Source organism: Oncorhynchus gorbuscha, linkage group LG05, assembly GCF_021184085.1.
Source record: "Oncorhynchus gorbuscha isolate QuinsamMale2020 ecotype Even-year linkage group LG05, OgorEven_v1.0, whole genome shotgun sequence".
NCBI classification, from domain to species: Eukaryota; Metazoa; Chordata; class Actinopteri; order Salmoniformes; family Salmonidae; genus Oncorhynchus; species Oncorhynchus gorbuscha.
Window position 1 is genome coordinate 35,399,630 of NC_060177.1, and position 20,752 is coordinate 35,420,381.

At 40.3% G+C, this 20,752-nt stretch overlaps 1 long non-coding RNA gene and 1 pseudogene across 2 annotated transcripts; both read right to left on the reverse strand.

Annotated features, from left to right (window-relative positions):
* Nucleotides 1-1,108: 1,108 nt before the first annotated feature.
* Nucleotides 1,109-14,188, reverse strand: LOC124034869 (annotated as a pseudogene).
* An 841-nt stretch (nucleotides 14,189-15,029) lies between these two features.
* On the reverse strand, nucleotides 15,030-19,361 carry LOC124035879. 2 transcript variants are annotated; one of them, XR_006838809.1, is made up of 4 exons: nucleotides 19,189-19,361; nucleotides 16,093-16,133; nucleotides 15,718-15,909; nucleotides 15,030-15,081 (listed from the first exon to the last, which is right to left on the reverse strand). It is a non-coding gene; the product is annotated as an uncharacterized LOC124035879 (long non-coding RNA). The 2 variants fall into 2 exon arrangements; XR_006838808.1 differs by lacking the exon at nucleotides 15,030-15,081 and having other exon boundaries at nucleotides 15,448-15,909; nucleotides 19,189-19,358.
* Nucleotides 19,362-20,752: the final 1,391 nt, after the last annotated feature.

A 20,752-nucleotide genomic window follows, 5' to 3' on the forward strand; every position in this document is an offset into this window, starting at 1 on the left:
AGTATTCACAGTCCTGAGTTAATACATGTTAAAATCACCTTTGGCAGTGATTACAGCTGTGAGTCTTTCTGGGTGAGTCTCTAAGAACTTTGCACACCTGGATTGTATAATATTTGCAGATTATTTTTTAAACTCTTTGTGCACTGTCAATTTGGTCATTGATCATTGCTAGACAGCCATTTTCAAGTCTTGCCATAGATTATCAAGCCTATTTAAGTCAAAGCTGTAACTAGGACACTCAGGAATATTCAATGTCATCTTGATAATCAACTCCAGTGTATATTTGGCCTTGTGTTTTAGGTTATTGTCCTGTTGAAATGTTGGAAAGCAGACAACCAGGTTTTCCTCAATGATTTTGCCTGTGCTTAGCTCTATCTATGCCATTTCTTTTTATCCTAAAAAAACTTCCTAGTCCTTGCCGATGAGAAGCACACCCAAAACATGTTGCAGCCACCACCATGCTTGAAAATATGAGAGTGGTACTCAGTGATGTGTTGTGTATGTACAAAACATAATGCATTGTATTCAGGACATAAAGTGAATTTCTTTGTCAAATTTTTGCAGTTTTAGTTTAGTGTGTTATTGCAAACAGGATGCATGTTTTGGAATACTTGTTATTCTTTACAAGCTTCCTTCTTTTAACTCTTGTCAATTAGGTTAGTATTGTGTAGTAACGATGCTGAACAAAAATATAAACGCATGTAAAGTGTTGGTCCCATGTTTCATGAGCTGAAATAAAAGATCCCAGAAATGTGTATTATAAATTACATTTCTATAAATTATTTATCTTGAAATGTGTGCACAAATATGTTACCTCCCTGTTAGTGAGCATTTCTCATTTGTCAAGATATTCCATCCACCTGACAGGTGTAGCATATCAAGGTGCTGATTAAACAGCATTATCATCACACATGGGCACCTTGTGCTGGGGAAAATAAAAGGCCACTCTAAAATGTGCAGTTGTCACACAACACAATGTCTCAAGTTGAAGGAGCATGCAATTAGCATGCTGACTGCAGGAATGTCCACCAGAGCTGTTGCCAGATCATTTTAGATTAATTTCTTTACCATAAACCGCCTCCAACGTCATTTTAGAGTATTTTTCAAGTCCAACCAGCCTCACAACCGTAGATCTCATGTAACCACACCAGCCCAGGACATCCACATCCAGTTTCTTCACCTGCGGGATCATCTGAGACCAGCCACCCAGACAGCTGATGAAACTGAGGATTTTTACTGTCTGGGTCCATTCATTACTGCAGCCCTGCTCAGTCATGTGAAATTCATCGATTAGAGCCTAATGAGATGTCCTTATAAGAAGTGTAACTCAGTAAATCTCTTAAATTGTTGCATTTATATTTTTGTTCAGTATATCTTGTTGATCCATCCTCAGTTGTTTCCTATGACAGCCATTAAACTAAGTGTTTAAGTGACCATTGGCCTCATGGTGCAATCCCTGAGCAGTTTCCTTCCTCTCCGGCAACTGAGTAAGGAAGGACGCCTGTATCTTTGTGACTGGGTGTATTGATACACCATCCACAGTTTAATTAATAAATTAACCATACTCAAAGGGATATTCAATGTCTGCTTCTTTTTTTTCTTCCTCCCCCATCTCCCTTCTTTGTGAGGCATTGGGAAAACCTCCCTGGTCTTTGTGGTTGAATCTGTGTTTGACATTCACTGCTCGACCGAGGGACCTTACAAATAATTGTATGTGTGGGGTACAGAGATCAGGTAGCCATTCAAAAATCATGTTAAACACTATTGCACACAGTGAGTCCATGCAACTTGTGACTTGTTAAGCAAATTACTTACAAATTTACCCCTGACCCCATTTAGGTTTACCATAAAGGGGTTGAATACTTATTGACTCATGTCAGCTTTTCATTAACTTGCAAACATTTCTAAAAACATAATTCAACTTTGACATGATGTGGTATGTGTAGGCCAGGGACACAAAAACTCAAATTAATCAATTTTAAATTCAGGATGTAACACAAAATGTGGAAAAAGTAAATGGGTGTGAATACTTTCTGAAAGCACTGTACATTAAGTGCATTAATTTGTAAACGGCAAAACAGATATGTATGGAAATACCCTCAAAAAAGGTGACATTCTGTACTGTTGCCTCAAACATTTGATCTCAAATTCAAAATGCTGGAGGATAGAGCCAAAGGTACTAATTTTAGCGTCGATGTCCAAATAAATACGGAGGGGTGTGATGCTCTGGCTCATTGTTCAAACATTCAGATTTATATGAGAAACTGCACACTGATTGGCTGCTTTACTAAACAGATGGGTTTTTCTGCAGACTTTCAAATAATCATAATCACATTACAATGAATAAAGATACTGATCCATTAAATGCATTAATGCATGACAGAGACAAGCCCACGTTAAAATGTTCCTGTATATCTATACGGCATCCAATGTACAGTAGCTCAACAGCTTTCATGTGGGCTTCTCTTTGTCATTGTTGTTAGCGTATCCAAACAGCCCAGCTTTTATGTGTTTCCATATAATTCCTTGGTTTTTGTTGGGTTTGAAAACCACTGGCAGTGACCATCTCTGATTAAGAGCATCATAGTTATAAATGTTTAACACCACTGCAGAAACAGCTGCAATGTAAAATAAATGTCCTTTTTGATGATGCGTTAACGACCTACCTACAGTGGACCTGAAGAGTTGGCGTGGCTTTTCATAGGATTTAGATAGAGCACCAATCTGCACTTAAGTTCAAGGCACTAGGCAGTCAGCTAGAGAATGAACAATGTTACTATTGAAAAAGAGGTGTACAACCCTGCTCTCAATAGTCAATGTCCAGTTACAGATTGCGCCATTGTTGAAAAAAATAAACAATGGTGAGATCTTGGATTTGCATGGGAGGGCATATTGCAAAGGCTGTGGTAGTATCTCATCTAGCTATCAGCTACAGCTTTACAAATAACAAAAACAAACTTCACTCTTATGGAACTGTGAAAGTCCTTCCCAGCCCCTTTCCCAATTGAGTCCCGTGGTGAGAAAAGTGTGTAAAATGTGGCGTGGACATCGTCCCCCTGGGGCTGCCATGTTTATGCCTCAAAGCTCACCCTCATTATAGTCATCAGTGTCTGACGAGTTGTCTTTGTTAAAAGAGGCACTAGAAACATCCCTTGCTGATACCTGCTGATGGGGGGGAGCAAATATTAAACTAAATTAAATTAAAAGTTTTTGTTTTAAAACTTTACCATTTGTTGTATTACCAAAAATGGGGACAAATAAAAAGACCAACAAAATCACTGACTTATCAAGTCTCTTAAAACTGAATCCAATTGTCACTTATCACTATCTCAAAAACACTTACCGACCGACCGTACAGTTGACTCACGGAATGGAGGGCAAACCATGTGAAAGCAGGGGATGCAGACGTCGAAGATCTCCTCATTCTTGAGGCGGTGTAATGGCCTTCCATGTACTCAGAGGTAGCAGAGAAGGTTGTGCAGCTGGCGTACTCATGTACTTTAACCGGAGTCATCACCGGGAATTCTCCTGCAGACAATGTCAAGAGATTAGTATATATTTTGCAAAAGTTACTCATGAAATGTTTTCACTTTTTAAAATATGGTATGGTATGATGGCTGCGTGGTCCCACGGTGTTTATACTTGTGTACTATTGTTTGTACAGATGAACGTGGTACCTTCAGGCATTTGGAAATTGCTCCCAAGGATGAACCTGACTTGTGGAGGTCTACAATTTTTTTTCTGAGTTCTTGGCTGATTTTATTTTCCCATGATGTCAAGCGGGTGGGTCCCAAAGACAGTCAACTTAGTGTATGTAAACTTCTGACCCACTGGAATTGTGATACAGTGAATTATAAGTGAAATAATCTGTCAAAACAATTGTTGGAAAAATGACTTGTGTCATGTACAAAGTAGATGTCCTAACCAACTTGCCAAAATTATAGTTTGTTAACAAGAAATTTGTGGAGTGGTTGAAAAATGAGTTTTAATGACTCCAACCTAAGTGTATGTAAACTTCTGACTTCAACTGTATGATGAAAATTACATTAGTAATCCGTTAGCTGTAAATCATTCTTAGATCGTAACAGGTTTTTGTCCACTGCTACCAAAAGGAGACAACTGAGAATGAAACATTACGCTAAGTCCACAGAATCATCTCTAGTCTAGTCACCTACCGACAACGCCTGGCCCACGGACCTCCTCCACATTCACATTAGCATTGGTGATCTTCCAATAACGACAAGCATTCTCAGCGAGGTCATCATTTGCCATTTCAATCCTGAGGGTAAAATTTAATGTATAAGGTTAGGGAAGTTATGACAGCTGTATTATGATCCATTTACCCATATCATTTTAATCATTACCAGGAGCTGAAATCAGTAGAGAAAATAGTGGTACCTGATCCGGTAGGTGAAGAAAGAATGTGGAGGATCCACTGAGCTGAGCTCCGGTAAGAATGAGGTACACTGAAACAGTAATATCCCGTGGCGGAAACACACTGCTTATCATGGACGTACCTGTGAATAGGGACAAAGCTTAAACCTTCAAAATCCTTTGGAAGCCTTGATTTGAATGCATGTTAACTACATATTAGTGGTATCCCCACCAAAAAAAAAAAAAAAAACTTGGGTCGACCAAGAGTTGTCTGTTCTTTGAAAAAAAAAAGGTAAACATTATTTTTCTATATATAGCCACATCCTATGTGTTTTAATCAAATCAACTACAGTGCATTCGGAAAGTATTCAGACCCCTTGACTCTTTCTACATTTTGTTACTTCTAGACTTTTAAAAATGATAAAAATAAGAATTTTTCCTCAATCTACACACAATACCCCACGACAATGAAAAAAAAAACGGTTTAGACATTTTAGTAAATGTATTAAAAATAACAAATACCTTATTTACATAACTATTCAGACCTTTTGATATGAGACTCAAAATTGAGCTCAGGAGCATCCTGTTTCCATTGATCATTCTTGAGATGTTTCTATAACTTGATTGGAGTCAACCTGTGGTAAATTCAATTGATTGGACATGATTTGGAAAAGGCACACACCTCTCTATACAAGGTCCCACAGTTGACAGTGCATGTCAGATCAAAAACCAAGCCACGAGGTCAAAGGAATTGTCTGTAGATCTCCGAGACAGGATTGTGTCGAGGCACAGATCTGGGGAAGTGTACCAAAAATGTTCTGCCGCATTGAAGGTCCCCAAGAACACAGTGGCTTCCATCATTCTTAAATGGAATACGTTTTGAACAAGCTGGCCGCTTGGCCAAAATGAGCAATTGGGGGAGAAGGGAGGTGACCAAGAACTCAATGGTCACTCTGACAGAGTTCCAGTGTTCCTCTGTGGAGATGGGAGAACCTCCCAGAAGGACAACCATCTCTGCAGCACTCCACCAATCAGGCCTTTATGGTAGAGTGGCCAGACAGAAGCCACTCCTCAGTAAAAGGCACATGACAGCCCACTTGGAGTTTGCCAAAAGGCACCTAAAGACTCTCAGACCATTAGAAATATGCCAAGCGTCACATCTGGGGGGGGGTTCAGCCTAAGTAAGTTACAGTATTAAGACTAAACAGGATTCGCTCTTAGACCTTCAGCTCAATGACGGTTATACAAGGCTGCTACATTAAGCTTATAAATTATAATGACATTACTGATCCAAGATGGCGTAGCAGTCAGACGTCTTTGTTCTTCGTCTTGTATATGTCCCATGTTTATATATTTTAATATATTTTTCTTAGCAAATCTTTTATATTTTTCTAAACCTCAACTTCAAAATACTCTCCTGCAACCCGCCTCACCCAATGTGGTGTGAATCTGTCTCTTCTAAATTATTCGTATTGTGGGATTCTGTATTTTACATTATAGCCATTACCATATATATATGATGAAATATTATCTGATGTTGGCTGTGTGAGGTATCTGCATTGTGCACTTCAGCATCATCATGAGATTAAACAACTGCTTGCTACATCTACTTGCCTGTTTGTGTGTGTGACAAGAACTGAGTGAATATGATGTGACCTGCATGTTGCAAAACTGTAGATAACAGCCCAGCAGATGCTTTGTCCCTGTGTTTGTATGTAACAATATTGAGCACATGGTGTGACTTGCTGTATCTTACAAAGGTGTGGTTAATTAGGTATGGGGGGGTGGTCATCACGAGGTTTAACTGAGATGGAAAAATACTGAACAACACAATAGCAGGAACTGAGCAACTGTTATAATTACGCTGCGATACCAGAACAGTAAGAATCTATACATCGACGGAGGGAGGACTCCAAGAAGCACCAAGAGGCGGGGACCCGCCTGAGCGCCTGCGATAGGCTGAACCACGCTCAGCCTCTACTGTGATTGTTCCAACCTGTCTGTTGGCCTATCACAATATAAGAACACTTTACGTACATCCTGTCAGTTCCCTGTTCTGCCCTGCATGGTATTACAGTGAGCCCGTATATACGAAAGTTGCATTTGCCATTTATTACTTAGCTAATAAAAAATACATAGTGTACAATCGGTGACTCATTGTTATATTTATCCTAATACCAGATTCGAATTTACACAACTCTAACAGTATCCACCTCCGAACCGGTATTCCCCAACAGAAGCTAGCCAGATAACTAGCTAACAGTCAGCTAACCACTGCTAGCGGTCATCAGCTAACCTTTTGCTCAGAAAGCTCTCGCCAGTTTGTACAACGCGATTCAAAAGAGCACACCGGACCTATTTTCTCTCCATATCCCCAGTTTCCTACCGCAAGCTCTGAACCTCTTCACCTGGATAACCACAGCTAGCTAGCTGCAATCCGAGTGACTATTCCTGGTTTAAAAATTCTTAGGGATAGGGGGCAGTATTTTCACGTCCAGATGAAAAGCGTGCCCAAAGTAAACTGCCTGTTACTCAGGGCCAGAAGCCAGGATATGCATATAATTAGTATATTTGGATAGAAAACACTGTTAGAATAAATGTCTGTGAGTATAACAGAACTGATTTGGCAGGCGAAACCCCGAGCACAATCCATCCAGGGAAAAAAGTTTGAGGTCATGGTGTTTTCCAATGCTTTTCTATGGGAAACCTGATTTATTAGGGCCCAGATTGCAGTTTGTGGTGGTTAATTTCCTTACTATCAAATGAGGAGAGACAAACTTATCACACAAGCCAGAGTTATACTTAAAATAAATCTTTAATAATAAGAGCAATAATAGCAATGATTTTCAATGATTCACCATTTCTAATGATCCGTTGAGAGTGATAAAATTAAAGTACAAAGGTCTTTTATAGCCAAGATACACCCCTTTCAACCTACATGACAAACAACAGATACATAAAATGGTCACAAGGTTAAGACTCCAAACTAGAACCATCTCTCCCTGGTACGGTATAGAGCAGAAACATTAACTCATGTTCTCTGGAATGCGCTTTAGGTTTTATCACCCAAAGACAACGTAAATCTCCTCTGTCCGTGTTATCTCATAGAGGCCCATCCTCAGTAGAAGACACACACAATGGTTAACAGAATACTCTATTCTGTCGAATAAAACAACCATTATAATGCAATACAAACATTATAACATAATCTTGCAATTTCCCTGACAAGTTCCTATGACTTCCACTAGATGTCAAAAGTCTTTAGAAATTGTTCAATGTTTTTCTTTTGAAAAATGAAGTAGTGCTATTCTTTCTACGTGTCACTCAGAAGGTCTCTAGTATTTTGTTGCGCGTGAACAGGAGCGCGCTCCGTGTCGTTTTTCTTCGGTATTGGAAACTGTTGATCACATCTTAAATTTGATAGATTATTTACATTTTAGGATACCTGAGGTTGGATTAGGAACGTTGTTTGAAATGTTTGGACAAAGTTCACAGGTAACTTATTATAAGTACTTTGTAGTCATGTTGGAACTGGTGTATTTTTTTAAATCAAACACGCCAAATAAATTGACATTTTGGGGATATAAAGAAGGAATTTATCGAACAAAACGACCATTCTTTGTGTCACAGACATTTGAGATTGCAAAAAGATGAAGATCTTCAAAGGTAAGGCATTTATTATATGGCTATTTCTGACTTTCGTGTTGCACCTGCCTGGTTGAAATATGTTTTTCATGATTTTGTATGCGGGGCGCTGTCCTCAGATAATTGCATGGTGTGCTTTCGCCGTAAAGCCTTTTTGAAATCTGACACAGCGGCTGGATTAACAAGTTAAGATTTATTTTGATGTATTACACACATTTTCATGAATGTTGAATATTTATATTTCTGTAGTTTAAATTTGGTGCTCTGCAATTTCACTGGATGTTGTCAAATCTATCCCGCTAACGGGATTCGAGCAGGATTCGAGCTTAAGGGATCCCTAAGAGATTTTAACGTCACGTCCCTGTCCGGAAGCTAGCACCAATCAGCCTGGAGCTAGCCCATGCTAGGCCCATATCCCGGCTAGCAGGAGAAGCCCAACAGCGACTCCTGGGCTATAATACCCTTTTTGCCAACTGGCCCGGACCCCCTTCTACTGCCGGTACGGGGCATGGAACCCCACCGATCCTTCACGACTGGACTACAGACGAAAGCTGCTCAAATTGGCTCTGCGGCTAGAACTGCCAAAGGGGGCGGAGTTGCAATATACTGCAGAGATAGCCTGCAGAGTTCTGTCTTACTATCCAGGTTTGTACCCAAACAATTTGAGATTCTACTTTTAAAAATCCACCTTTCCAGAAACAAGTCTCTCACCGTTGCCGCTTGCTATAGGCCACCCTCTGCCCCCTGCTGTGCCTTGGACACCATATGTGAACTGATTGCCCCCCTATCTATCTTCAGAGTTCATGCTGCTAGGTGACCTAAACTGGGACATGCTTAAGACCCCGGGCCATCCTACAATCTAAACTTGATGCCCTCAATCTCACACAAATTCTCAATGAACCCACCAGGTACAACCCCAAATCTGTAAACACAGGCACCCGCATAGATATCATCCTCCCCAACTTGCCCTCCAAATATACCTCTGCTGTTTTCAAGATCTCAGCAATCACTAACTCATTGACTGCATCCGTAATGGGCCCGTGGTCAAGCGACCACCCCATCATTGTCAAACGCTCCCTAAAACACTTCAGCGAGCAGGCCTTTCTTATCGACTTGGTCCGGGTATCCTGGAAGGATATTGACCTCATCCTGTCAGTAGTGGATGCCTGGTCATTCTTTAAAAATGCCTTCCTCACCATCTTAAATAAGCATGTCCTATTCAAAAGTTGTAGAACCAGGAACAGATTTAGCCCGTGGTTCTCTCCAGACCCAACTGCCCTTGACCAGCACAAAAACATCCTGTGGCATTCTGCATTAGCATCGAATAGCCCGTGATATGCAACTTTTCAGGGACGTTAGGAACCAATACACACAGGCAGTTAGGAAAGCTAAGGCTAGCTTTTTCAAGCAGAAATTTGCAACTCAAAAAAGTCCTGGGACACTGTAAAGTCCATGGAGAGTAAGAGCACATCCTCCCAGCTGCCCACTGCACTGAGGCTAGGAAACACTGTCACCACCAATAAATCCACTATAATTGAGAATTTCAATAATACTTTTTCTATGGCTGGCCATGCTTTCCACCTGGCTACCCCTACCCCGGTCAAAAGCCCTGCACTCCCCACAGCAACTCGCCCAAGCCTCCCAAATTTCTCCTTCACCCAAATCCAGATAGCTGATGTTCTGAAAGAGCTGCAAAATCTGGACACCTACAAATCAGCCGGGCGAGACAATCTGGACCCTCTCTTTCGAAAATTATCTGCCAAAATTGTTGCAACCCCTATTACTAGCCTGTTTCAACCTCATGTCGTTTGAGATTCCCAAAGATTGGAAAGCTGCCGTGGTCATCCCCCTCTTCAAAGGGGGAGACACTCTAGACCCAAACTGCTACAGACCTATATCTATCCTACCCTGCCTTCCTAAGGTCTTCGAAAGCCAAGTTAACAAACAGATTACCGACCATTTCGAATCTCACCGTACATTCGCCGCTATGCAATCTGGTTGCAGAGCTGGTCATGGGTGCACCTCAACCACGCTTAAGGTCCTAAATGATATCATAACCGCCATCGATAAGAGACATTACTGTGCAGCCGTATTCATTGACCTGGCCAAGGCTTTCGACGGCCAATCACCCGATTCTTATTGGCAGACAACTGCCTTGGTTTCTCAAATGATTGCCTCGCCTGGTTTACCAACTACTTCTCTGATAGAGTTCAGTGTGTCAAATTGGTGTGTCCGGACCTCTGGCAGTCTATGGGGGTACCACAGGGTTAAATTCTCGGGCCGACTCTCTCTTCTCTGTATACGTCAATGATGTCGCTCTTGCTGATTCTCTGATCCACCTCTATGCAGACGACACCATTCTGTATACTTCTGGCCCTTCGTTAGACACTGTTAGCTAACCTCCAGACGAGTTTCAATGCCATACAACTTTCCTTCCGTGGCCTCCAACTGCTCTTAAATGCAAGTAAAACTAAATGCATGCTCTTCAACCGATCACTGCCCGCACCTGCCCGCCAATCCAGCATCATTACTCTGGACGGCTCTGACTTAGAATATGTTGACAACTACAAATACTTAGGTGTCTGCTTAGACTGTAAACTCTCCTTCCAGACTCACATTAAGCATCTCCAATCCAAAATTAAATCTAGAATTGCCTTCCTATTTCGCAACAAAACATCCTTCACTCATGCTGCCAAACATTGCCTTATCTCCCTTATCTTACCTCATTTGCACTCACTGCATATATACTTTTTGTTTAATTTTTTTCCTACTGTATGTTTGTTTATTCCATGTGTTACTCTGGGTTGTTGTATTTGTCGAACTGCTATGCTTTATCTTGGCCAGGTCGCAAATGCAAATGAGAACTTGTCCTCAACTAGCCTACCTGGTTAAATAAAGGTGAAATAAAAAATAAATTACTTATGATCATCATAATAACGACATCAAACAAATGTAGTATTATTATAATAATATTTTTCTGACAATTTGGAGTACTGTAGACATCAAATCGATTATAAATAATACAGGAGAGGCTGTTCTAACAAAATAAAGTGTAAAGCCTTTATTACAGCAAAGCAAAGATTTTAAAAAGCTGAATTTGTGAAATTGTTTACTTGACATGTCGTTGCATGGGGCGGCAGCGTAGCGTAGCTCTAACTAGTAACTGAAAGGTTGCAAGGTTAAATCCCGAGCTGACAAAGTACAAATCTGTCCCTGAAAAAATCTGCCCCTGAACAAGGCAGTTAACCCACTGTTCCTAGGCAGTCATTGAAAATAAGAACTTGTTCTTAACTCACTTGCCTAGTTAAATAAAGGTAATATAAAATTTTTAATTAAATTTGAAAAATTACGCTTGGTGCTCATGGAATCAGTAGGCTATTAAACAAATACTCAAACAGGCAACAGAAGCAGGATCTGTCTTATTTCTGTAGATAGAGGAGCAGCCAAAAGTTTGGACACACCTCCTCAATCATTTTAATATGTAAAGAACAATTGTAGAATAATTGTTTAGACATCAAAACTATGAAATAACACATTTGGAATCATGTAGTAATGAAAAAAAAGAAACAAATGTATGTTGTATTTCAGAATCTTCAAAGTAGCCACCTTAAAAGCTTTGTACACTCTAGGCATTTTCTCAACCAGCTTCAAGGTAGTCACCTGGAATGCATTTCAATTAACAGGTGTATCTTAATTTGTGTAATTTATTTCCTTCTTAATGCATTTGAGCCAATCAGTTGTGTTGTGACATTGAAGGGTTGGTATACAGAAGACCAAGTCCATATTATGGCAAGAACAGCTCAAATGAGCAAAGAGAAACAACAGCCCATCATTACTTTAACACATGGAAGTCAGTCAATGCGTAAAATTAAGAACTTTGAAAGTTTCTTCAAGTGCAATCGCAAAAACCATCAACTGCTATAATGACACTGGCTCTTATGAGGACCGCCACAGGAAAGGAAGACAGTTACCTCGTCTGCAGAAGAAAAGTTGAATTACTGCAAAGAAACCACTACTAAAGGAAACCAATAATATGAAGACTTACTTGGGACAAGAAACATGAGCAATTGACAGACTGGTGGAAATATGTCCTTTTGTCTGATGAGTCCAAATTTGAGATTTTTGGATCCAACTGCGGTGGTTTCCACCGTGAAGCATGGAGGAGGTGGTGTGATGGTGCTTTGCTGGTGACACTGTCTGTGATTTATTTAGAATTCAAGGCACACTTAACCAGCATGGCTACCACAGCATTCTGCAGCGATAAGCCATCCCATCTGGTTTAGGCTTACTGTGACTATCATTTGTTTTTCAACAGGACAATGACCCAACACACCTCCAGGCTGTGTAAGGGCTATTTGACCAAGAAGGAGAGTGATGAAGTGCTGCATCAGATGACCAGCCCTCTCTACAAATCACCCGACCTCAACCCAATTGAGATGGTTAGAGATGAGTTGGACCACAGAGTGAAGGAAAAGCAGCCAACAAGTGCACAGCACATGCGGGAACGCCTTCAAAACTGTTGGAAAAGCATTCCAAGTGAAGCATGTTGCGAGAAAGCCAAGAGTGTGCAAAGCTGTCATCAAGACAAATGATGGCTACTTTAAGATTCTCAAATATAAAATATATATTTTGATTTAACACTTTTTTGGTTACTACATGATTCCATATCTGTTATTTCATAGTTGTGATGCCTTCACTATTATTCTACAATGTAGAGATATATATATTTTATTTTTTTGCCTGTGCTCGACTAAAGAAATCTCAGTCAGCCCTACTACATATTGTAGAGTATTGCCATCATGACACAGAAACTACGACCTCCCTGCATGTGCCATTTAGGTATTTCAGAAAGGGAAAGTTAATGGAGGTTACCTGGAGGTCTGATCCCCGATGATGGGGTATTCTCCTGTTACCACATTATGGACATACGAGGTAAACCACTCAGTAAAGCTGGACCCTAAGGTGAGAAATTAGAGTGAGAGGAAGAAAAATAATGAGTAAATGAGACACTGCATAAGTTCAAATCCATTTATGTTGAGGAACTAACATTGAATATCAACAAATAATATTTTAGCAAATAATCCAGACTTTCATTTTTTTTTAAAATTCCATTAATGAAGTGCTATGTTGCAATACAGCAGTTTATATTTCACATCTCCCATCATGCAGTTAGTCCACAACCTCAAGAATGGGAGCAATGCCAGAATCCTCTGTACCTTGAAGAATTCCTGGACTTACATAATAACCTAGTTGTTAAGCATCCAAATAAAAGTTGCTTTTAAGTTTGCTTAACTTGCAGTGAGATGTCGCCATGAAACATTTTCACACAACCTAACTGAATATTTTTTATAATGTTTTATGTAATGTTAGAGTTGTGTAAATTCGAATCTGGTATCAGGATAAATATAACAATGAGTCACCGATTGTATACTACGTATTTTTTATTAGCTAAGTAATAAATGGCAAATGCAACTTTCGTATATACGGGCTCACTGTAATACCACGCAGGGCAGAACAGGGAACTGACAGGATGTATGTAAACAGTGTTCTTATACTGTGATAGGCCAACAGACGGGTTGGAACAATGTCTATCACAGTAGAGTCTGGGCGTGGTTTAAACTTACTCAGCCTATCGCAGGCGCTCAGGCAGGTCCCCGCCTCTTGGCGTTTCTTGGAGTCCTCCCTCCGTCGATGAAAAGATTCCTACTGTTCTGGTATCACCCCCTAGTTATAACAGTTGCTCAGTTCCTGCTATTGTGTTGTTCAGTATTTTTCCATCTCAGTTAAACCTTGTGATGACCACCCCCCCTATCCCTGCGTAACCGCAACTTTGTAAGATACAGCAAGTCACACCATGTGCTCAATATTGTTACATACAAACACAAGGACAAAGCATCTGCTGGGCTGTTATCTACAGTTTTGCAACATGCAGGTCACACCATGTTACTCAGTTGTCACACACACAAACAGGCAAGTAGCAAGCAGTTGTTTAATCTCATAATGATGCTCCAGTGCACAAATGCAGATACCTCACACAACCAACATCAGATAATATTTAATCATATATATGCTAATGGCTATAATGTAAAATACAGAATCCTACAGTAACAAACTAATATCTCACCATACCTGTGATGAACATGTCAATTGCAGATGGATCTTGTGCCATTTGATCCTATAATAGAAACATTTACAACAATCCTATTAGTCATCCATTAGTGTAAAGTACTTAAGTAAAATAATTTAAAGTTGTTTTTTGGGGCACTTGTACCATTTATATTTTTTATAACATTTACTCAAGTACATTCCTATTCACACTTATTCACACTTATCAAGAGAACATCCTTGGTCAGGCCTACTGCCTGATCTGGCGGACTCACTAAACACAAATGTTTGTTTGTAAATTATGTCTGCGTGTTGGAGTGTGACCCGGACTATCCATAAATAAAATTTAAAAAATAGAAAATCGTACAGTCTGGTTTTCTTAATATAAGGAATGTGAAATTATTTTAACTTTTATTTTTGATACTTAAGTATATTTAAAATCAAAGACTTGTATACTTTTACTGGGTGACTTTTACGCGAGTCATTGTATATTAAGGTATCTTTACTTTAACTCAAGTATTACAATTGGGTACTTTTTCCACTACCGCCATTAGTTAATTTCCATTATTCAACATTTTCTCCTGCCTGTGGTGAGATACCATAGCTAGAAAAGGGCTGCCCCCAGTGGCAAAGAGTTGTCCTTGCTCCAATTTATGAAACGTAAACACTGGAAGCTGTTTGCAATTGACGTGGTGAGAAAGCTAGAAAATGGCTCCCTCCAGATGCAGTGAGTTGTATCTGTGAAAAATAACTTTCAGTATTTAGCTTTCGCCAAACCCACTGGCTCCAGGTCATCTACAAGACTCTGCTAGGTAAAGTCCCCCCTTATCTCAGCTCGCTGGTCACCATAGCAGCACTCACCTGTAGCACGTGCTCCAGCAGGTATATCTCTCTGGTCACCTCCAAAACCAATTCTTCCTTTGGCCGCCTCTCCTTCCAGTTCTCTGCTGCCAATGACTGGAACGAACTACAAAAATCTCTGAAACTGGAAACACTTATCTCCCTCACTAGCTTTAAGCACCAGCTGTCAGAGCAGCTCACAGATTACTGCACCTGTACATAGCCCATCTATAATTTAGCCCAAACAACTACCTCTTCCCCTACTGTATTTATTTATTTTGCACCCCATTATTTCTCTCTACTTTGCACATTCTTCCACTGCATATCTACCATTCCAGTGTTTTACTTGCTATATTGTATTTACTTCGCCACCATGGACATTTTTGCCTTTACCTCCCTTATCACACCTCATTTGCTCACATTGTATATAGATTCATTTTTCTACTGTATTATTATGTGTTTTACTCCATGTGTATCTCTGTGTTGTTGTATGCGTCAAACTGCTTTGCTTTATCTTGGCCAGGTCGCAATTGTAAATGAGAACTTGTTCTCAACTTGCCTACTTGGTTAAATAAAGGTGAAATAAAAAATTTAAACTAAGTTATATAAAGCTCAAATTAAGGAGTTGTTTATCATTACAAAGCGATGCTACAGACTTTCTTATTATTTTCATCCTTAACCTGTGTGTGAGGATAAAAGGCCGTCTCCCTGTTGTAATGGGGGCGGGGGCTGAGGTCTCATATGGAAACTGACCGGGCAGTGGTAGAAGATCTCGCTGCGGTGCCCTCCAGGGCCATGTATTGGCTGAGGCCTGTGTGGAAGCAGAAGGTGAGGGGCAAACACGGCCTCATGCCCTTGCGCTGCTTAAAGCCACCTGCTGCCGTTTCATTATCCAGCAGGTCCTCTGAGCAGTAGTGGTTAGACAGGGCCCTGCTTCCCATTAAACTGAAAGAAAATAGGGGTAGATAAAGTATACTTGTGGTAAAATTATTATGTCAATTTGTTAGTGTAAATTCATCTTATTCAGCTCAGCAGCACAAAAACATTATCATAGCCAGGAACAACCAGCTTCTGCCCATTGTGTATCCGGTATGAGCACCGGTAGTCATTTGAAATCTTGTAACCCACCTGCGCCTCAATGCCATCCAGCTCTTCTTCCTTTGATCCCTCTGCTCAGGGGAAATCATAAAAAAATATTTAAATTAAGTATGGATTTTATTTTTGTAAGTCGCTCTGGATAAGAGCGTCTGCTAAATGACTTAAATGTAAATGTAATGTAAATGTAATTTTCTATCCATTACATTTGGAAATCCATCAACATATTGGTTGAGGGTTTTATGATAATAAGGCCTAATCGTTCCATCTCACTGCTATCAAATCCCCTAAAGTGAAAGAAAGGATGGGCTCCAAAGTGGCGCAGCGGTCTAAGTCACTGCATCTCATAGCTTGAAGCATCACTACAGACCCCCTGAATCGAATCCAGGCTGTATCACAACCGGCCGTGATTGGGAGTCCCATGGGGCGGCACACAATTGACCTAGCGTTGTCCGGGTAGGCCGTCATTGTAGAAGTCTTTGCTAGGTAAAGCCCTGCCTTATCTCAGCTCACTGTTTACCATAGCAAAACCCACCCATAGCACATGCTCCAGCAGGTATATTGCACTTGTCATCCCCAATGCCAACACTTACTTTGGCCGCCTTTCCTTCCAGTTCTCTGCTGCCAATGACTGGAACGAATTGCAAAAATCTCTGAAGCTGGAGTCTTATATCTCCCTCTCTAACTTTAAGCATCAGCTGTCAGAGCAGCTTATCGATCACCGTACCTGTACACAGCCAATCTGTAAATAGCACACAACCTCATCCCCATATTATTACTTACCCTCTTGCACCCCAGTATCTCCACTTGCACATCATCATCTGCACATCTATCACTGCAGTATTAATGCTAAATGGTCATTATTTCACCTCTATGGCCTATTTATTGCCTACCTCCTTACTCTTCTACATTTGCACACACTGTACATAGATTTTTCTATTTTTATTTTCTATTGTGTTATTAACTGTATGTTTGTTTATGGGTAACTCTGTGTTGTTGTTTTTGGTCGCACTGCTTTGCTTTATCTTTATCTAAATGATAACTTGTTCTCAACTGAACTACCTGATTAATTAAAGGTGAAATAACATACAAAAACAAAAAAAACAAAAAATGTTCTTAACTGACTTGCCTAGTTAAATAAAGATCAAATACTAAAAAATAAAAACACACCCTGTAACTCTTCTGATGTCAAGTCTCGCACACTCAGATACTTCTCTGCAGCTGCCACCACAACCTCAATTTTCTGCGACTTACATGCCATCCCTGCAGTACAGTTGATAACCATTGCAATAAATGCTGCTAAAAATCCAATCTTACTGAAACATATATTACTTGTTGGCCTATCCCTCTGTACTGGTACAGATCTACTACTCATACTACTCATCTCAAGATCCCTCCCCCTTGATCCATCTTCCTCTACTTTCTTCACTGCCTCGGCATATGACAACTTTAAAATAAAGCATCGCGAAGCCCGAGGTGGGTGTTGACGCGATGTGATTTCTGCACAGTGCTCTGATTGTCAAAGTGAAAAAATTCAATGAAGCGCAGGTAAACGGCGGGAGTAACTTCTGTACTACTCTAACCCTGGAAAACTCAACCTGCCTCTCTCGCACGGTACATTTCTGATCCCCAGCCCCATGGGCACCCCTACAATTAACACATACCACTACTTTCCCCAATGCTACACATTCCCTTGTCTAATGCACTTCTGCGCATTTCTGACACCTAGGAACCTCCCTCCTATACGCTGCTGCCACATGCCCATAAGCTTGACATCTGTAGCAATGTAATGTATTTGGTACAAAAGCTCGTACAGGATAACTTATATATCTTAACATCACTTTGTCGGGCAAAGACTCAACATCAACAGATGTTCTCAACAGAACAGACAATGACTGTCCTCACCTTGCACGCACATTTCCATTGGACCATTGCATTCCACCTTTCCTGTTTCTCAGCCAGGTGCAACTTTCCTAAACTGCATACATTAAGTGTATCGTTTGCATAAATATAAACAATATTTTTTATTGTTTATATTAAAGTTAAAGCTGCAATATGTCACTTTTTGGGCTATGACCAAATTCCATAGAAAAGTGAGTTGTAGATCTGTCATGCCATCTTTAAAGCAAGTACAAGAAGCGGTAGATATGTTCTATGCATGCTATTTCTATGCTTCCCCTTCCTAAATTTAGTTTGAGTCTTTTACTTTTGTATACCAGGTTCAAACAGCTGAAAACACAATATTGTTGGTTATTGAAAATGTATTTCACAGCTGTTTAGATTGTACAATGATTCTCAACACTATGCATTGCTTGAAAAAAAAACTATGCATTGCTTGGTTTGTCACACAAACAAAAAAATTGCAACCAGGAAATGGCGGCGCGATAACTGCATACTGCACCTTTAAGTTCCAAACGTTTCTAAAATTGTATCTCCTGCTGGGCTCTTTTTGTTGAGACAGCGTCGGAGTGTCTGCAAAATCTCCCCAGGCAGCTTTGTGAATAGACACTGTATAATGTTTAATAACATTTCCCGTCTAATCTGAATGGGACAGCGGATTAGTAACGTTAGTTAGCTACAACAACAAGGATTCTAAAACCAAAACAAACTATTATGCTGCATTCATATCCAAGTGGGAAGGTGGTATTTACCCGTTGGTGGCATTCAAACTCTTTGAACTCGCTGAAAAACATTGTACATTATAAATGCTGTTATCGAGGTTATTTCTTAGTAGGTGACGTCAGAGATCAGCATGAGGGAGATGTCGGAGAACATGAATAATAGACACGTTTCTTTATGTAACTACTAAATACCACCTTCCCACTTGGTTATGAACGCAGCATTAGCCTGCATTAGCCTTTTATGCAAGAAATATTCCTGAAACTGTCAAATTAAATAAGACCCATGACCAAACAACCAGGAAAGATTACAACATGTCATGCGATAGCATGCTAGCTAGTAAATAAAAGTTTATTATTTGCCTTGCTAGCCAACAAATAAAATTAGATTTGAACAACATATTGAGAACGTTAGCTATATCTAGCTACTGTGGCTAAGCATAGTTTTATTACACAGCATAATGGTATTTTGTGCACAGGCATTTATCCATCTGAAGCGAGTTATACATACCTGATCAAAGCTCTAAAGTCAAGAAAGAATAACATTAACAGCAAAGGATCGGAGGACAAATTGTTCAAGTTTAGCTCCATGGACAGTGCCATTTTGGAACCTGGAGTTTTGATTATTATAGCTGGTAGTGCAGTGTTCATGCTATGTATGCTTGCTTGTTCAAGCCACCTGTTAAAGCAGGATTTTTTTAAATTATCATTTTCAAATCAAATTTGATTTGTCACATGCGCCGAATACAACAGGTATTACAGTGAAATGCTTACTTACAAGCCCTTAACCATCAATGCAGTTTTAAGAAAATACCTAAAAATAAAAGTAACAAATAGTTAAAGAGTAGCAGTAAAATAACAATAGTGAGGCTATGTACAGGGGGTACCGGTACAGAGTCCATGTGGCTTGGGGGTAGAAGCTGTTTAGAAGCCTCTTGGACCAAGACTTGCCATGTGTTAGCAGAAAGAACAGTCTATGACTTGGGTGGCTGGAGTCTTTGACTATTTTTACCATGTTTTGAGGCTATATAGTGTTTGTTTACATTTACTTTGTTTATTTACAAACTTTGGAGTAAAACAATCTTATATTTTGGGTTCTGATGGGATACTACAGTTGTACTAAGCTCACGAGGCATTTATAAATTGTATTCTTCAAAAATCAATGGGTACATATCATTAAGTTACACATCCAAAAATTAGTGTAGCAACTGTATGTTGCCCCTTAAAACTGCTTACAATTTAGGCCATCCTCAAGATGGCATCAAAGATTAGGCCTATATTCTACATGGGGTTATCCTTCAATTCACATCCATGAAAGAGTATTGTCTTAAAAGGGACTTCCCTCACTGTCTGAAATAATAATACTGTACTTATTTATTTAACCTTTATTTAACTAGACAAGTTAGTTAACAACAAATTCTTATTTACAATGACGGACTACCAAAAGGAAAAAGGCCTCCTGCGGGTTTAACTCATCCCTGACCGCTGGCTACGTCCCTTCCGTCTTCAAGAGAGCGAGAGTTGCACCCCTTCTGAAAAAACCTACACTCGATCCCTCCGATGTCAACAATTACAGACCAGTATCCCTTCTTTCTTTTCTCTCCAAAACTCTTGAATGTGCCGTCCTTGGCCAGCTCTCCCGCTATCTCTCTCTGAATGAACTTCTTGATCCAAATCAGTCAGGTTTCAAGACTAGTCATTCAACTGAGACTGCTCTCCTCTGTATCACGGAGGCGCTCCGCACTGCTAAAGCTAACTCTCTCTCCTCTGCTCTCATCCTTCTAGATCTATCGGCTGCCTTCGATACTGTGAACCATCAGATCCTCCTCTCCACCCTCTCCGAGTTGGGCATCTCCGGCGTGGCCCACGCTTGGATTGCGTCCTACCTGACAGGTCGCTCCTACCAGGTGGCGTGGCGAGAATCTGTCTCCTCACCACGCGCTCTCACCACTGGTGTCCCCCAGGGCTCTGTTCTAGGCCCTCTCCTATTCTCGCTATACACCAAGTCACTTGGCTCTGTCATAACCTCACATGGTCTCTCCTATCATTGCTATGCAGACGACACACAATTAATC